The sequence below is a fragment of the Haemaphysalis longicornis genome, unplaced genomic scaffold (genome assembly GCF_048455015.1).
Source record: "Haemaphysalis longicornis isolate Haplotype H1 unplaced genomic scaffold, Haemaphysalis longicornis Haplotype H1 scaffold_6, whole genome shotgun sequence".
NCBI classification, from domain to species: Eukaryota; Metazoa; Arthropoda; class Arachnida; order Ixodida; family Ixodidae; genus Haemaphysalis; species Haemaphysalis longicornis.
The window spans coordinates 189,701,701-189,717,415 of NW_027526407.1; the positions used below are offsets into that span (position 1 = coordinate 189,701,701).

Sequence of the window (15,715 nt, forward strand, 5' to 3'; positions counted from 1 at the left end):
AAGTGTTGCTTTTGTACTGAGAAGCACGAGAGGTGAGACCCACGCACTTTTGAATGGTTGGATGACATCATCGTCCAGCAACTCTTCCAGGAGCTTCTGGATTGCCTTCCGCCCCTTTGGGGACACCCTGCATAGGTACTGGCGCACAGCCTTGGCGGGTGCATCCGTAATCATTCGGCGCTTTGCGACAGGCGTATGGCGCACATGAGATGTCTTATTGGAGCTATAATAAAATATCTCATCAAGCTTATTAGCATTGTCTCTGTGGCCGAGAGTTCCTGGTCGATTTCCACATGTGGGCGGAATTGTGCTGCGTCGACACATCTTGACGTCAGCTCCAGTACCATTATATGCCTCACTTCAACGAGGTCGTCGATGAATGCAACGGTGCGACTTTCCCAAGATGACAACGCTCGTTGGTGAAGGATGGTAAGCAGGACCGGTGTGCAGCGCTTTTGCAGCCGTAAAAATCACCTTGCTGTACAGATGCCATTGTCGAGCGCAACCGGATATTCCATTCAGCTATACCTTCATAGTCCACGGATGGGTCACTTCTTATAGTGACAAGTACAATTGTGCGTACGATAAGCGTTACTCTGTCGTTAATATTGAGAAGGGCCATGTGTTGCCCGTATGTCTTCCGGCGATAGTTTTCTTTGTGAAAAACCTTATTGTAGACATCGGTAAGTCCATACGGCACCATTCAAGTTCGACAGTTCATGCAAAGTAACATTGCCTTGAACACGCTTCGGGTACAACGAAGGTGCCGATGTATGTGAAGGTGCAAATTTCAACCCTTGCAATGCACCTACCAGCCGGTGTATTCAAATGGCCGCCATCTGTGCGAATTAGTAGGCCGGTCTAGGTGTTAAAACTTTCTTTATTGAAGTCCCATAAGTGTTGCTTATAACGGAATCATCTGAGCAGTGTGGGCAAAAGCAAGCATGACACATTTATTGATTCGACAAGTAGGTCACGGGAAACAGTTTTAATGCAACAGCTTTTGCTGTCTCTATCTACCTCGTTATCAGTAACCAATCGTTGCTTTCGTCGTCGTCGCAAATGCGATATTTGAGCGATTTGTTCTCAGCAGCCCATCATCAAGGATTACTTCAGTTTTTACGCCTTTCAGGGCTGGGGGATAGGCCGTTGGTAGAGTTTTGCGCGAAGTAAGCACTGAGGAAGCGTCGACAGTTTCTAGACGGCAAACAGGACTCAGTTCACCGGAACGGAAACTTGGCCTGATCTCCGGCGATTTATTTCTCAATCTCAGGCAGCTGTTCCCTGTTTCTGGGACGCCCCCCATGCAGTGCAAATTCACACGATCCGTGATTGCGGCAAGGGTGCGCGATACACATGGCCGTCCTCACCTCTCTATCGGCAGAGGGGGTGCGTCAGAGGCACGCCAGAGATCACTATTCCGGATTGTGAAAACGCTGAGTAAGGCAGAGGAGCTAGAGGAGTGAAGCTTACGGCAGTCGGTTGCGGTTCAACCGCGGCCACAGTGGGAGCAGGACAGTAGCGGCACTGTGGCAGGGTACCGGCGGCTATGGCTGCAGAGTCCCTTCAGCAGTGGCATGGGTATTTGAAGCTATGGCGACGCACACTGTTCAGTTACCTTGAATACCCGTATAAACCACCTCATATTCTTCGTGATAGAGACAAAAACAAATGCATTGGGAGGCGGAACCTGACCAGAATGCACTACATGCTGCTCAACAAGAACAATCCTCCTAACAATTTAGGAAATACCCTCGACGTTCTACTCCAGCGCTTTCAGAATTTTTATGCCAGAGACTACCGCCTCGGAGGGGATGTACTGCCGTGTCCTTTGCTGAAACGCTCTTTCTATCAAGGTGGCCTCTGAAACAAATCCCGGAACTGTTTCTAGAGCACTCCTCATTAGTCTGGGAATACTCTCTTGCTCGACGCTGACCATCACATGTCCCAAATTCTTGTCATCGCGCTAGGGTGGATTGACGCGCAGAAATTAATCGACATTGCCATCGATGTAGATGGCAACGCTTCCATTTGCACGTTGGTCCGTGGTGAATACCGTAATCTCAGGTTTTTGGCGGTCGCTGCTGACATAGGTAGCTGGTAGGCGCCAGGAAGACATTGCACATTCATGGTTCTCAAACCAAGTGTGCACGGATTTCTCTAGAGCGAATGAGACATTGCACAGCTCATTGTTCTCATTCCAATCGCTGTAGTCGGCAACGTTCCAAAACGTGTTGAGTGAGTGCTGTGCATCCCAACAGCAGGGAAGTCGCAGGCAGGACAAGAGCGCCGTTGTCCCGGCCCGTGATCCTCAGTGTGCGATCTGGCAACGGAACGCACTCCACGGAGAGACCAAGTATGGGGTGGTGGGTCTGCTCGTGAACAGGCATAAATGGGATGTTGTGCAGCTTCCTCGAAACCAAAGAATAACCAGTTATCATCAACTCGGCGCCTGTACCACTTCTGTCGTGGTGTAAACAGTATTACTAGCATAAACGTTTACTAATAGGCTGACTTGTGCCCGAAATAAACCTGGAATGTTCAGCCTTAGCCGAACTCTCGGGGGCTTCTTCGTTCTGTTATTTTGCGGTGCCCTGGATTCGTCTTCATAATGTAGAGGCTGCTACCCACCCAGTTCAGCATAAGTGGGAACGAGACCAGCTGCCTGACGCGTACCATGGTCATGGCGGTAAAGTTCAAGCAGACTACAAGCAGTGACAGTAATATCATTTAACTTTGATTGTCAACCTAAAGAACCAGCAAGGTTTTGTAAAGGCAATAGACCATATTAGACCATATTCACACGGTATAGACCATACGATATAGACCATATTCACACGAACAATAGACCATATTCACACGATCAATCAAGTGATAGAGAAGTGCAAGGAGTATACTGAACCCCAATATATAGCCTTTAAATATTATGAGAAAGCATTTGACTCGGTCAAATCCTCAGCAGTATTTCAGGTATTATGGAACCAGCGTATAGACGAGCATCATGTAAGAATACTAGAGGATATTTACAATGGGTCCACATCTCCTATCAACTTTTATAAGGAGAGCAGTAAAATACCTGTAAGCAATCGTGTCAGATTGCTTAGAGGTATTTGCTTACAATACAGGTATTGCTTACAGAGGTACAGTCTCTCCAATGTTATTCACCGCGTGTTTATGAGAAGTATTATGAGAAGTATATGCATCTTTTGCTAATGCATGATCTATAACCAGGCTCTGTTTAGTGCCCCATCCAGTCCTTTACCGATGTCTGTAAGCCCAACGTGTTTGAAAATTTTGTGGCACTCTTGGTGAATGTTTTATGTATGCAAGTGTGTATTTAGGAAGACACGTTTCCCGATAGTTGCGACTCACAGTTATATGTTTCTAACAAAAAATACTCAGTTCCCCCTGCTGTGGCTCAGTGGCTAAGGCGTTGCGCTGTTGAGCACAAGGTCGCGGGTTCGACTCCCGGCCGCGGTGGCCGCTTTTATGATGGAGGCGAAAAGGAAGAGCGCCCGTGTGTAGGAGATTTCGGCGCTGGTTAAAGATACCCAGGTGGTCAAAATCCTGAGACCACCACTACGGCGTGCCTCACCGCCTGCGTTGCGTCGGCGCATTAAACGCTACAAGAAACAAAATCAAACTCGTCACAGTTGGTCTGCACTGCACTCAGGTACTTTGGTAAATGAAACGAAAAGGAAACATTGTTATCAGACATGCACTGCAGTTTTGGTTGTTGTGCATGCTGAGCCTGAGCGGCCTACTGTAACTCCACCATGTGTACATAGGATAGCACCTTGACTGAACGCAAAAATGAATTTCTCAGTGACGTGTTCCTGCTGACAAGGCTATAGACTTTCTCAGGCTAAAAACGACTCATAACGTCCAAATCCCCTGGATTTTCATTAAAAAGCGCTGTTTTAGAGCATCGCACGAGCGGACGTTCAATTTTGTATCAAGAAATACTTGTTGCAACGCCGGAATAGACATTGTAGCCAATCCAAAAGCGCGCACACAGGATAATGGCTTGCTTACTCTTAAAAAAATGTCCATACTGTAACAGCTATAAAAAAACTTAGCAAATCTGTAAAAAAAGTTGTTTCTTACTGAAATGGTGCACACCCCAAGCAGGAGCAAGAAGTCGTTCATTATACAGCACCGTATCCCATTGTGGCCAGCATACAGGCCATACAAATTTGTCCAGCTGGAATGGCTCAGCCACCTGTAAAGTAGCCGCAAATGGCCCACTGAACACACAGGCAATCAAAAATCAAATTTTACGATGCATTTCCATAAACATTCGTTTTTCGCTTTGTTTTCATTTCATGCGAATTATTCACGAAAACTTTTGGAGTGCAGGGTCATTCATTTCATACCCTTCAAGTCTTCAAGCATACGAGTTTCTGCTATAAAATACAACTTCAATAACGCGCATTTATGGGTAATGAAGCTCTGTTTTTTGGTTGTTAAAATACTGGATTCAGAACAACGTTTTCGCCCAGTGTAACACCACTGCGGGCGTGGTTGGACTTTTCATATAGGCGCGTCTGTAGCGAAACTACCTATAGAAACCTTCTAATCTACTATCAAGTAAACCAGAGTTGATATCTGTAATATTGTCATTTTGTACAGGCACACACAGGCACTTTCAAGACAAGTATCTAAAATAGCATGCCAGTGTTTTCTTTTATATAAAGTACGCCTAGAAAGAAAACACTTCAGCTATGCCGGTTGCATACCTTGTATAATTAGCACCAGATATTGTGTAGAAATTTTCGTATATTTCGTCTTTTATGGTTCAACTGACATGCTCCAGCACACAAACAAAAGAAAGGCACAGAAACCTCCAAAAGGGGGCTTATTTTGTATTGCAAGGAACAATACAACCTTTCCACAAAAAAACATTGTGGGTACATCGTTTCACCTTAGAAATTAGGCTTCCTCGAAGATTGTTTTTGTACTCGTACTATGAGGTAACCGCTGCTCATTGGGAGGAAAACCTTCTAAAATCTACTAATGCATGCAACCGATATACTCCTAATGGTTACTTGTATTTGTCAGTTATATGTGTATTTTTATCTTCGCACACAGGATAAATTGCAAGGCTTTTGAGAACATATCCGGAAATCAATAGCTGGAAAGTAGGCTACTTCTTGTGGACTTAGTAGACGTCACTGCTCTCTATACCTGCGTCCATGTAAAAACACTCAAACAGTGTGACAGGCCGTTTCTCTCTTCATCTTATCCTTTGGGATTCATTTTTGTAGTACCCTAATCTCTCCAAAATATCTTGACTACTCTACCATACGAATGAACAGTGCTGGAATATAAACTCATTGTTACATGAATGCTGGCTGCCTTCATTTCAGCTCACCTTTGGCGTTGAAAAATTTGCTTCGAATTCTCTCACCAAGTGCGTTTCGCTTAATCCCGCAGCTACTCGAAGTGCGCAGGTTATTCTTCAGCGCAGGTTATTCTTTTTTGTGGTAGCCGACAGTTGCTCAACACCCGCTTGTGGCCACTCATTTATTGTTTAAAAGGCTTCAGAATCTCAGCGCAAAATAACATTTGGACTATTTAAGCTTTGTAGATGGCATGACATAATGCTATAAAATGCTGCCATGGATTTTCCCAATCTGCCATTGTGAAAGCTTTAGGACACCGCAACACGCCTTTTTATCCCGCAAAGGGAAAAATGCAGCTCCACTGAGTGAGATAGCGAACAATTGTTTTATTGATTGATTGTTTGATTTATTAATTGACCGATTGATTATTGATTCATTCGTTGAGTCAGTGAGTGAGCGAGTAAGCGAGTGAGTGAGTGAGTTAGTGAGTGACTGACTGATTGAGTGAGTGAGTGAGTGAATGAGTGAGTGAGTGTGTGACTGAGTGAGTGAGGGAGTGAGTGAGTGACTGAGTGAGTGAGTGAGTGAGTGAGTGAGCGAGTGAGTGAGTGAGTGAGTGAGTGAGCGAGTGAATGAGTGAGCGAGTGAGTGAGGAGCCTTTATTTGGACATGTTAGCGTGTGCTTTAGGCCATCTCGTTAGGAAGAAGCAGAAGAGGCACGATTGCTTTCGCCATTTAGAGTGTGCGTTCGCCAGATCCAAGAACTGCCTGCTTCATGCGCGCTCGACACCGACCTTACTCCAACCTGACAATGCGCCATAAAAACAAATATCAGATATAACTATGGAATGAACAAACTTACATCAGTGACTTGCCACATACCCAGTTGCTTGTTTGTGTTTTTGCCGGTAGGGTTGTTTACCCCAGAAGAACAAAATTGGTGACTTAAAAAGGACATGCAGGGTGCTTTCTCGTGGTGCAAACGAAAGGTTGTGTTTTTTGCGTGCCTTTTCATTTGTGGGGTGCCACGTCGGTAGAAGGCAGCATCCCAACGTAAAACATACCTGTTTTTTAACGTGGAAGCAGCAGCGGGGCAAGCATGCCCGCCTGCGCTCGAAAGGTTTGAGGAACAATCATTATCTCGAGCTTAGCGGCTTGGGTTTTATCGACCCCAGTGGTGACGTAAACCTCCGGCGAAACTGCGGTGTCGCTGTCCCTTATCGGAAACGTGTTGCAGCGAGTGGCCGTGTCACGCTGAGTTAAACAGTGACGAGACGGAGGCTGCGCAGGTTTGTGTGCAGTGGTCGCCACATCACCACCCCGCGGAGTACAGAGCCCTCAGGGTCTGTAGAAATCTGGGAGGCGTACCAGACGTCCAGAGCGTGTCGTGAAAGGAGCGGGCTGCGACGTCGGCGGCTGTGGAAAGGTGGCTGTGGGAGGAGTGGCGCTGCCCGGTTCGTTCGCAGCCATGTATGCGGGCTTGAGTCGGTCAATCGAGACGCGGACGTCGTTTCCGTGCAGGCGCAGTGTGAAGTTCTTGTCGCCGCGACAAAAGACTAGGTGGGGTCCGCTATAGGGTGGCTGGAAAGGCCGGCGGACGGTGTCGTCGCGGAGGAAAGCGTGCGTCCACGATGCTAGCTCCTTGAACACAAAAGGTGTAGGCTTGCTGTGTTGGGCTGCAGGTGAAGGGCGTAAGGTGGCGATGGTGCGTCGGAGCCGGGCGACGAAGTCGGTGGGGTGTGACGGCATAGTGCTGGATGGCAGAGCTGCGAGAAATTCACCTGGGAGACGGAGTGGTTCCCCGTAGACGAGCTCTGCTGGTGTAGCGTGGATGTCCGGCTTGAAGGTGGTGCGAAGACCGAAGATGACGGCAGGGATGGCCTCGAGCCAGGTCGAGTCCGGGTGGCACATAATGGCTGCCTTGAACTGTCGGTGGAAACGCTCGATCATGCCGTTGGCGCAGGGGTGGTAACTGGTTCAAAACCGATAGTCAGCCCGAGGAGCCTGAATAGGTGCGATTCGAACTGTCGTCCTTGGTCGGTGGTTACACGGCGGGGGGCGCCGAAACGAGCAATCCAAATGGTGAAGAAGGCCGAGGCGACGTCTCCTGCGGTGATTCCCTCGAGGGGCCATGCCTCGGGCCATCGAGTGTATCGGTCGATGGCTGTGAGACCGTAGCGGTAGGGTCCAGCCTGCGGAAAGGGTCCTATGATGTCGAGGTGGGCGTGTTCGAAACGACCAGAGGGCGGAGGGAATGTTCCGAGTGTAGGCGTGACGTTCCTGGTGATTTTGACACGTTGTCAGTGAATGCAGGAGCGCGTCCACGTGCGACAATCGCGCTTCATAGAGGGCCAGACATAGCGGTCAGCTACGAGACGTGTAGAGGCGCGTATGCCGGGATGGCTGAGGTTGTGGAGCTGGTTGAAAACACCATGGCGATGGGACAGGGGCACATAGGGCCTGCTTGGTCCTGTCGACGTGTCGCAACAGATTGAGGTTGCCGACCCTGGAATGGGAACTTCTTGTAGCTGTAGTGAGGACGTGCCCTTGAGGAGTTCCTGGGGTTCGGCATCCGTAGTCTGAGCCTCGGCGAAGACGTCCGCTGTTATCTGCGCCGAGCTGATGGTGGCTACACGTGAAAGCGCGTCGGCGACCACGTTGTCTTTCCCGCTGACATTTTGGATGTCGGTGGTGAACTGTGCGATGAACGATAATTGGTTCTGCTGAACAGGTGGGAGTTTGTCGCGACGTTGAGAGAAGGCGTAGGTGAGAGGCTTGTGGTCGGTATAGATGGTGCAGTTCTGTGCTTCGAGAATATGGCGAAAGTGTTGCACTGCTTCATATATCGCCAGAAGTTCTCTGTAGTAGGCTGGCAAATCGGTCGGGGCGGTGGTCGTGGTTTCGTCAGTGGAACTGGCGACTGAAGGGGTCGTTTTCGGGGTTGCGAGTTTCTTCGAGAAGAAAGCCAAGGGATGCCAGGTGTTGTACACGCATTGCATGAGGACGGCGCCGATGGTGAAACTAGATGCGTCCGTGAAGAGTCCCTAGGGAGCGTCTGGCGCAGGGTGGGAGAGGAGCGTGGCTGTGCAGAGGGTGGCTTTGCAATCTTCGAAGGTTTTCGCTAACGCTGGTGTCCACGTGACGGGTTGGTTTCCTCGTAGCCCAGCCAAAGCATCGTGGAGGTGAGCCTGGTGTTCGGCTGCGTGTGGCAAAAAACGCCTGTAGGAGTTCAGCATGCCGAGGAAACGGCGAAGGTCTTTAGCGGTGGTGGGTCGAGGGTAATTTTGCAGGTCCGAGATGCGTTGGGCCAAGGGCCGAATGCCCTCAGACGAAACTTCGTGGCCAAGGAAATGGACGACGGAAGTGCCTAGCGTGCTTTTTTGGATATTGACGAGTAGACCGTGGTCATCGAGGCGTTCGAACAGAAGGCGAAGGTGCCTGTGGGGCTCTTCGGTGTCGCGGGAAAATACCAGTATGTCGTCAAGGTAAACGAAACAGAAGTCGAGGCCGCGAACGACACCGTCGATGAAGCGCTGAAAGGTTTGTCGAGCGTTCCGCAGGCCGAAGCTCATGAAGGGAAACTCCAATAACCCAAAGGGTGTGATGATAGCGGTTTTCGGGACATCATCCGGATTCACGGATATCTGTGTGTAAGCCTTCACCAAGTCTAGCACGGAGAACACGTGGCAGCCATGAATGCGATGGGCGAAGTCCTGTATGTGGCGGACGGGGTACCTGTCCGGGATGGTGCGAGCGTTTAGGGCGCGGTAGTCTCCACTGGGCCGCCAGCCTTCGGTCTTCTTCGGGACAAGGTGGAGGGGTGAAGCCCATGGACTGTCAGAGCGGCGGGCGGTTCCTTCGCGGAGCACGGCCTCGAACTCTGTTTTGCCTATGCGCATGCGGTCCGGGGCAAGGCGACGGGCACGGCAGAAAACTGGGGGACCTGAAGTGGTCCGGATGTAGTGCACGGTAGTGTGCTGCACTTTGCGTGGCAGTCCGCTGGGGCGCGTCAAACCGGGAAATTTGGCGAGGATGGCAAGGTACGGCGAGGGATTGTCAATGCTGACCACCTTGATGCTTGGCTGTTGGGCGGTCGTTCGCTGGCCTGGTGTGGAGTGTCCCGTTGTCGCGGCGATCAGCTGGACGTTGCAGCAGTCCGGAAGGAGGTTGTAGTGAGCCAGAAAGTCTGAGCCGATGATTGGCTCGGCGACGTCGGCGATGACAAAGTTGCAGTGAAAGTCGCGGCATAGGTTCTTGAGCTGGATCTGCAGGCGCAGCGAGCCGTACGTCTTGATTGTGGACTGGTTCGCCGCGCTGAGCTCGACAGATGTCGGCGGACGAGGGCCTTGAAGGTGGTGTCGCGGGTAGCAGCAAACGTCGGAACCGCTGTCGACCACGTAACGCTGCTTTGTGATTTGGTCGGTGACGAAGATGCGACGGCCTCCGGGTTGGCAGCTTGCGGTCGTCTCTACGAGCTGCCGCTGTCGTTTCCGCATATCCCACGGAACAGGGTGAACGACACTGCCGGGCTTTGTCACCGAAGCGCCGGCGGTAGTAGCACGGACCGTTGATGTCCTGTTGAGGTGACGAGGTGGTGTTACGGTCGCGGCTTTGCGAATGGCGGCGCTGTGTCGTCGGAAGACGTTCATTAAGGTGTTGTTGGATGGAGGTGAGCCGTCGATCGATGTCGTCGATACGGCGTGTAAACTCCGTGGTGTTCAGCGGTGCGGCGACAGGCTGGATGGTGGGCGACAACTGCGGCGAGGAGGCCTCGACGACGCGATCAGCAATCTCCGCAAGTTTGTCGAGAGGTAGCTTGACCTGAGCCTGCAGAATCGCCTGGGCGTGCGGCGAGAGCCGTTGAAGCCAAAGCGATCGCAGGAAAGAATCCTGGACTTGCATGTTGCCCGCGGGCGCACGCAAGTGGCGCAGGAGCTGCGAAGGTTTGCGCTCAGCGAGCTCTGCTGACTGCAGTTGTCGTATCTTCTGTTCTTCCGAGAGTGACAAGCGGCGGATAAGTGCAGTCTTCAGATGTTCGTACCGATTGTCCGTTGGTGGTTTGGCAAGGATATCCCGGACCTCGTTGGCGTAACGTGCGTCCAAGTGAGCGACGACCTAATCGTAGTGGGTCCGGTCTTGCGTGATGCGCGAAAAGGAGAACTGGGCCTCGACCTGGGCGAACCAGACCTCGGGCGAGTCCGCCCAAAACGGCGGAAGCTTGACAGCAACACGCCAGGAAGCAGCGTGCGAGAAGGCACCTGTAGGAGCTCTGACGTCCTCAGCGGAGCCGGTAGGCACGTCCTCGTTTGCGGGACCTTGCGAGATTGTTGCTGTTGCTTGGTTTGTTGCAGTTCCTGTTCATGTTGTTGTACTTGCTGGCGGAGAGCGGTGATGGCTTCTGCGTCGGCCATGGCGGAGCGGTTAGTTCGTTTTCCGGGTCACCAGATGTGGGGTGCCGCGTCGGTAGAAGGCAGCATCCCAACGTAAAACATAACTCTTTATTAACGTGGAAGCCGCATCGGGGCAAGCATGCCGGCCTGCGCTCGAAAGGTTAGAGGAACAATCATAATCTCGAGCTTAGCGGCTTGGGTTTTATCGACCCCAGTGGTGACGTAAGCCTCCGGTGAAACTGCGGTGTCGCTGTCCCTTATCGGAAACGTGTTGCAGCGAGTGGCCGTGTAACGCTGGGCTAAACAGTGACGAGACGGACGCTGCGCAGGTTTGTGCGCAGTGGTCGCTACACATTCATTCTTTGATATTACTTCAAACGAGTCAAGTCGTCGAATAAAGGGAGTGTGAATTTAGATGCGTGTACGTTGGAGTTTTGGTGTATACGTACAAACTACAGTAAAAATGATAAAACCATGTAAATGTTTTGCGCGCACGAATTTTTTTCTAACGAGTTTCACTTTACCAGCTGTGGATATTGATTGATTGATGGATTGTGAGGTTTAACGCGCCGACGCAACGCAGGCGATGAGGCGCGCCGTAGTGGAGGGCTCCGGATTAATTTTGACCACCTGGGGATCTTTATCGTGCGCCGAAATCTCGTACACACGGGCATTTTTGCTTTTCGCCTCCATCAGAAAAGCGGCCGCCGCGGCCGGGAATCGAACCCGCGACCTCGTGCTCAGCAGCGCAACGCCTTAGCCACTGAGCCACCGCGGCGGGTCAGCTGTGGATATTACTCGAACCAAAGCTTCGCCGCAGCATAGTACTATGCGTCATTCCAAGCTGTGAACAAAATAATCGCAGATGACATACACAGGGCATTAAACAAACTTTTCGCGTCATTGGGTTACTTTAAAACCGAGGAAGAAAGACTAAGCAGACAAGAAAAAGATTGTGAGCGCGAGGAGAAATATAGAAATGAAGGTACCTTTGTCCGAGTCAGAAGTGCTGCTGGCAGAGCACTTGGTCGATAGGATGAATACCTAGTTTTTGTCCCCCAATGACGCGGTTTCCCACCCAGTCTTTTTTACCGAGTCAATTTTTTTGAAGGTTCGGGTCGGCCCGAGAAATTATTCACTGCTAACAAGACGGAAGGGATTGGGGAAAGGTAAAGAGTTTGTTGGCCCTCCCATAACTGGCTGCCCAGAGTTCTATGCGATGGAGAACAGGTGCGAAAGAAGGGATATCGAGCCGGGTGAAAAGCATGAAGGATGGTGCTGTGCGCATAAGCATTTGTTTGCGTAATACTGCAAGTGGTGGCTTCTTTTTGGGTAGCTGAGAATAAAGCGGCAAGACAGTTTAATTGATATGCCTGTAGTGTGCAGGGTATTTTCAAATTGAAAAAAAAACTGTTCTGCATTCATTTTGGCAGTTAATGTTGAGTGTCCCTCTATTGTTCCTGCTCGGTAGGTGTTAGTGTTGGCTGCAGTGTGAATCCCATCATTAACGTCGAGGGATTATTATCTATTCAGCCAGATGATCTAAAACCAATTATCTTTTTGATTGCGTCAAGGATTTGTAATGCGGATGCACTGATGTGTCCTTGTTGATAATTTTATCAAGCTGTATTTATCAAGCAATATTTTATTGACATCCTTGTCTATTGTCGCGAAAAGCGGTGCAACACCTTTTGCTGATTCTGCAGAGATATTACGCATCGTCAGTGCATTCAATTCTTTCCCTGTCGCTTAGCAACGTAGACTACATGAGCAGATGAATGTAGCTAAAGGTTACATCACTGTACATTGTCGTTTGGTCATTTCAGCACTTGGCAATCCTGACCACAAATTCTGCGATTCCTTTACAGTTGTTACCGACATCCGAAAGTGGATGGAGCGACGTTGCGTATTATAGGAGTGTCAAAGCACACTTCGTCAATTTCCCCTGCCGACGCGCCGATCCCGGCACGCGGCGCGTGTCAACGAGTCTTTAGGCCCTTGACTCTCGCAGCCGCTTGAAGGCATTGTAGAATCGAGTTTACAGTCCTCCGATGGCGAAGAAAGACACCAGAATTGCAAAGGCATGGGCAACCTCGACAACAAAATAACTGCAGGGCAACCAATGCTGTTGCTAAAGGTATTTTACGAGACAGAGGGACAAGATGTTCACTCATTTTAAACATTTATTGTTGATGCTTTTTTTTATCAACTATTATCGGCATCCCCTCCCACAACCTTGGTGCATTCGGCGGCTTCATTGAATAAACATTTCGCTGCAGCAAATCGAAGAGAATGGTTTAGAAGTCACCCATAGGTTAATAAGCCCCGGGGAACCTCTAAGAAGGACAAAGACTCCAGGAAAATGGTGGCGTAGCATAGGACACACGACAGCAAACGAAGCAAATAACACATGACTCGACGAACGAAGGCTTGTTTCGGTATGTAGGAGGGAACCCTTTCCAAATATCCCATTAGAGACCAATTAAACTCTCAAAAATGCCTCCCCACCACCAAGAGAGGGAAAAAAAATTATTTAGGCACTAGTTGGACTAACGACGATTGGTGACCAGCGCTTGGAGGGTGCCCATGACCTGAGCAGCTCGTTCAGCAAGTCCTTGATGGACTTGAGGGTCGGAGCTGCATAACGCCCCCTTCCACTGCTCCTCAGAAGAGATGAGACGGAATGAGTTGTGGGAGCATTGCCAAATGATATGAGACTGTTTCGGGGGCTCCGCAGTCGGAGCATTGCGGAGAAGGGAATATTAAGGGATAAATTGCGTGCAGTCTGGCGTGGCAAGGAGGGTATTGGATTAGAGAAGCCGCCAGTATCGCCCTTCTGCCATAGAAAACGACCAGTGGTGTGGAGGGTAGCGCCGGCGAGAGAGGCGGTAGTGGCCTGTAATTTCCTAGAAAGTTAACCGGCGGTCACCGGCTGATTGGGCTCCATGGAAAGGGGTGTGACTTGGCCCAGCTTGGCGGATAGCTCGCGAGCTTCAAGGTTAGCCGCTTTATTTTCCTTCTTCCCCGCATGTGCTGCAGTCCAAATGAGCTCCGCAAGGGAGGTGGGTGGTTTTCGAAGAAGAATTTTTAGAGCTTGTGGGGAAATGTTACCCTGGCAAAAGTTCGATTTGCCGTTTTCGAAACAGTAATAGCAATTGTTGGGGTAGGCCACTGAGTGCGCACAAGTGCAATGGCCACCTTTTACGCAGTGACAGGGGAGCGCGTTAGGATAGTTAGTGAATGGTAAGGGAGTGCTTTAGGGTTTAAAAGTGCGGTTGCTTCATAAGCATTTTGCTGGCGATAACAAGCGGGGTCCACATGTGCGGTGGTCCGGCCCATAGGATATTCACGGGCGAGCACGCATGCGCGATGTTCACGGCGTTTAACATTGTTCGCCGGTGCATATTCTGGGTAATTGGCCGAACAAGTAAGAGATTGTGTAGTCCGGGAGGAATGCGCTCTCTCTCGTGAGGAAAGGGCGATGCATGAAGCCCCAGCGAATCAAAGATGTATCTGCCTGCAGGTGTGGTAGAAAGGCGGGAAAGTTTGGTAGTGGAAGTGCTTTGAGGGATTAGAAGCGCCGTTTTGTAGATTTTTCGCATGAGGCAATTTACTTTATACAGTCCTGTATTAGTTTGATTTAGGTATGGGAGAGGGCATGTGATGCGACTTAACACGAAGGCATCAATTATTCGGAGACGCTCAAATTTGGTCATTCGCTTGTTGCGGGCTGTTATGCGACGGATGAGGCCCATAGATTGATTGACAGGAGAGATGAACTGGGATATGTATCAGGTGTAGGCTCTGTTGCGCTGTATGATCAAGCCCAGTACTTTAATTATTGAGACACTTGGCACGGAATTATTCTGAATTTTTTTCGCTATGTCCGGAGTTTAGCATGACCGGAGGGAAGCAGGGGGGTCATGAGCACCGACTTAGTAGAGGAGCACCCAAGACCGGCGAGTGTCGCTTCCGCGAATGCAATGTCTGTGCCTGCCTGAAGCGCCTCCTGTTTTTGTGCATCGCTACCTTCCGGCGCACCTGAGAGTGATGTCATCGGCCTACAAACTATGTTTAGGGTGCGGGATTTGAGCTAAGCGTTTCGGGAGATTACGAAGAGCAAGATTAAAAAGAAGAGGAGAGAGGACTGCTCCTTGAGGGGCACCAACTGAGGGTATGTGAATAGTGTCAGGTACTAGATCACCGACGTGTATTACAGCAGTACGAATAGTGAAAAACTCTTATATGTAAGTGAACACTCGCTGCTCAGGTTGAGTTCTTGCCAGATTTTGCAGGATAGCTTTGTGTGAGACTGTAACAAAGGCTTTGGTGAGGTATAAGGCTACATTAGCAGCCGTTTCTACATTAGATGGAGGGATGGTGATCTGATAGTGGGGTTAGAGGAGGCGATTCTGGGTCGCGAGACCCTGCCTGAAGCCTAGCATTGTGTGGGGAAGTGCATTGGCCTGGGTGAGATGATGAACTAGGCAGGTAAAAATTACGTGTTCGAGAACTTTCTCTACGCTGGAAGTTAGAGATATGGGCCTCAGATACTCTCGTTGCAATGGTCTTCAAGGTTTCGTTTTCAAGGGTATTTTAGCGTGTTTCCATAAAGAAGGGACAATGCTTGTAGTCGAAAAGTGATTGTAAAACAGTCTAACGTTGGAGAAGGAACTGTCGCCCAATTTTAGGAGGAGTTTATTGGCGATGCCATCTTGCCCAGGCGCCGAGCTATGCCGTATCTATATGAGGGCTGCTCTAACTTACGTTTCTGAGATTTCCCTGTCCAAATCCGGATTACTATTACCTGGGTATGCCGGGAGCTCTATGGTGTCCCCTTGGGCAACGTAAAGTGTACGAAGCCGTTCGACAAGTTGTGTATCATCGCCGGGTAATTGTTGAATAATTTTCATAAGCCGATTGTTAGTAGCTGCGCGCGAGTGAATGGGATCTAACATGTGTTTAAGGAGGGAGGTACGC

General features: G+C 49.9%; 1 long non-coding RNA gene across 2 annotated transcripts in view; it reads right to left on the reverse strand.

Annotated features, from left to right (window-relative positions):
- Nucleotides 1–4,201, reverse strand: part of LOC144142129 (uncharacterized) — a 46,841-nt gene extending 42,640 nt beyond the window's left edge. For both annotated transcript variants that reach the window (XR_013316849.1, XR_013316848.1), the window contains exon 1: nucleotides 4,108–4,201. This is a non-coding gene — a long non-coding RNA (uncharacterized LOC144142129). The remainder of the gene's footprint in view (nucleotides 1–4,107) is intronic.
- Nucleotides 4,202–15,715: the final 11,514 nt, after the last annotated feature.